This window comes from Carlito syrichta, unplaced genomic scaffold, assembly GCF_000164805.1.
Source record: "Carlito syrichta isolate Samal-C Ts95f unplaced genomic scaffold, Tarsius_syrichta-2.0.1 Scaffold312194, whole genome shotgun sequence".
Lineage (NCBI taxonomy): Eukaryota > Metazoa > Chordata > Mammalia > Primates > Tarsiidae > Carlito > Carlito syrichta.
This window is the reverse complement of record NW_007256290.1, coordinates 400,314-403,453: the sequence shown is the minus strand read 5'-3', so window position 1 is coordinate 403,453 and position 3,140 is coordinate 400,314.

The window sequence follows — 3,140 nt, the reverse complement described above, 5'->3', positions numbered from 1 at the left end:
GCCCAGCAGGTCGAGGCTGCAGTGGCCGGGAGCAGCCACTGCACTCTAGTCTGAGCGACAGAGTGAGACTCCAACTCAAAAAAAATTAGCCAGATGTGGTCGGGAATGCCCCTAGTCCCAGCTAGTCAGGAGGCTGAGATGGGAGGATCACTTGGGTCCAGGAAATGGAGGCTACAGTGAGCCAGGATCATACCACTGCACTCCAGCCTGGTAACAGAGTGAGACTCTGTTTTTAAAATAAACATAAATTTAAAAAATATACCGTAGTCCATGAAGTATGTAATAGCATTATGTCTAAAAAACACAATGACCATACCTGAATTTTAAAATACTTTATTACATCTGGGTATGTTGTCTCATGACTATAATCCCACACTTCAGGAGGCCAAGCCAGGAGGATCACTTAGGCCAGGAGTTCAAGACCAGCCTAGATAATGAAATGAGACCATATCTCTTTAAAAAAAAAAAAAAAAGCCAGGTCTGGTGGCACACACCTGTAGTCCCAGCTACATTGCACCACTGCACTCCAGCTAAAAAATGCTAACAGTCATCTGAGTCTTCTATGCGTTGTAATCTTTTTCGGGTGGAGGGTCTTGCCTCAATGTCGATGGCAGCTGACTGATCAAGGATGCTGGTTGCTGATGGCTCGGGGGCTATGACAGTTTCTTCAAACAAGGCAATGAAATTTACTACACCGGTTGGCTCTTTCTTTCACTAAAGAGTTCTCTGTAGGGCAGTCCCTTTAGATCCTCTCCCACTGTGGGAGCTTTTCTGTCCTCTCAATAAATCCTGCTTTCTCACTTAAAATAAAATAAAATATTTCTCTGTAGCTTGTGATGCTGTTTGATAATTTTTTTTGAGTTGGAATCTCACTCTGTCACCCAGACCGGAGTTACTCTGTCGCTCCCGGCCACCGCAGCCTCAACCTGCTGGGCTCTGGTGATCCTTCCACCTCAGCCTTACAAGTAGCAGGAACTACAGGCACATGCTACCATGCTTGGCTAACTTTTGATTTATTGTAGAGACGAGATCTCGTCAAGTTTCCCAGGCGGGTCTTCAACCCGCAGGCTCAGGCAATCCACTCACCTCGGCCTCCCAAAGTGCTGGGATTATAGGCTGAGCCACCAGGCCTGGCCATGCTGTTTGATTTTTACCCACAGCAGAACTCTTTCAAAATTGGAATCAATCCCTTCAAACCCCACCGCTGCTTTATCAAATAAGTTTATGGAATATTCTAAATCCTTTGTTGTCATTTCAACAATTTGTTTTTTTGAGTCAGAGTCTCACTGTCAACCAGGCTGGAGTACAGTGGCACACTCATGGCCACTGCAGCCTCAACCTGCTGGGCTCAGGCGATCCTTCTGCCTCAGCCTTCCAAGTAGCTGGAACTACAGGTGCGTGCCAACATGCCTGGCTAATTTTTTGATTTATTGTAGAGATGAGGTATTACCAAGTTGCCCAGGATGGAACCCCTGGACTCAGGCTATCCTCTGGCCTCTGCCTCCCAAAGTGCTGGGATTATAGGCGTAAGCCACCATGCCTGGACCTGTTGCAGCTTCTACATTAGCACTTTCTGCTTCACCTTGCACTTTCATGTTATGGAGATAATTTCTTTTCTGAAACCCCGTGAATCAACCTCTGCTAGCTTTCAACTTTTCTTCTGCAGCTTCTTCACCTCTCAGCCTTCATAGCATCGAAGAGAGTTAGGACCTTGCTCTGGATTAGGCTTTGGCTTAAGGGAATGTTGTGGCTGGTATGATCCATCCATACCACTAAAACTTTTTCCATATCAGTAATCAGCCTGTTTCACTTTCTTGTCATTATTGCGTTCTCTAGAATAGTAGCACTTTTAATTTCCTTCAAGAACTTTTCCTCTGTATTCACAATTTCTAACTCTTTCGTGCAAGAGGCCTAGCTTTCAGCCTGTTTCAATATGCCTTCCTCACTCAATCATTTCTAGCTTTTGATTCAAAATGAGAGACAAGGCCAGGCATAGTGTCTCATACCTGTAATCCCAGCACTTTGGGAGGCCTAGGCAAGATCATTGCCTAAGCCCAGGAGTGCAAGACCAGTCTGGGCAACTTGGCGAGACCTTGTCTCTATAATAAATCAAAAAATTAGCCAGGCATGGTGGCATGCGCCTGTGGTTCCAGCTACTTGGAAGGCTGAGGCAAAAGGATTGCCTGAACCCAGCAGGTCAGGGCTGTGGTGGCCATGAGTGTGCCACTGCACTCCAGTCTTGGTGACAGAGTGAGACTGACTGAAAAAAAAAAAGAAGAAGAAGAAGCCGGGCTTGGTGCTCAGCCTGTCATCGCACCTTTGGGAGGCTGAGGTGAGTGGATTGTCGTAGCCCGCGAGTTCGAGACCCGCCTGGGCTGCAAGACCTCATCTCTACAATAAATCAAAAAATCAGCCGGGCGTGATAGCGCATGCCTGTAATTCCCGCTACTTGGAAGGCTGAGGTGGAAGGATTGCCGTAGCCCAGCAGGTCGAGGCTGCGGGCCACTGCACTCCAGTCTGGGTGACAGAGTGAGACTCCAACTCAAAAAAAAAAAAAAAAGAGAGAGACTTGCTACTCTTCATTTCACTTAAACACTCAGAGGCCACTATAGGGATATTAATTGGCCTAATTTCAATATCGTTGTGTTTCAGGGAATAGGAAGGCCCAAAGAGAGGAGGAAAGACAAGAGAATGAATGTTTGGTAGAGCAGTAAGAACACACATTTACTAAGCAAGCCACCTTACATGGCAGCCCACCCTCTCCAAAATTACAATAGTAATATCGAAGATCACAGATCACAATAGCATATAATATTAGTAAAAAAGCTTAAAATATTATGAGAATTACCAAAATGTAATTACCCAGAGACACAAAGTGGCCACATGCTGTTGGAAAAATGGCATCAACAGACCTACTACACACAGTGTTACCACAAAGTAATTTTTTCCTTTTTTTTTTTTTGAGTTGGAGTCTCACTCCCTCACCCAGGCTGGAGTGCAGTGGCAAGCTCACAGCCACCCCATCGTTGACCTGCTGGGCTCTGATGATCCTTCCTCCTCAGCCTTTCAAGTAGCTGGAACTATAAGCGTTAGCCACCACGCCCGGCTAATTTTTTTTTTTTTTTTGAGTTGGAGTCTCA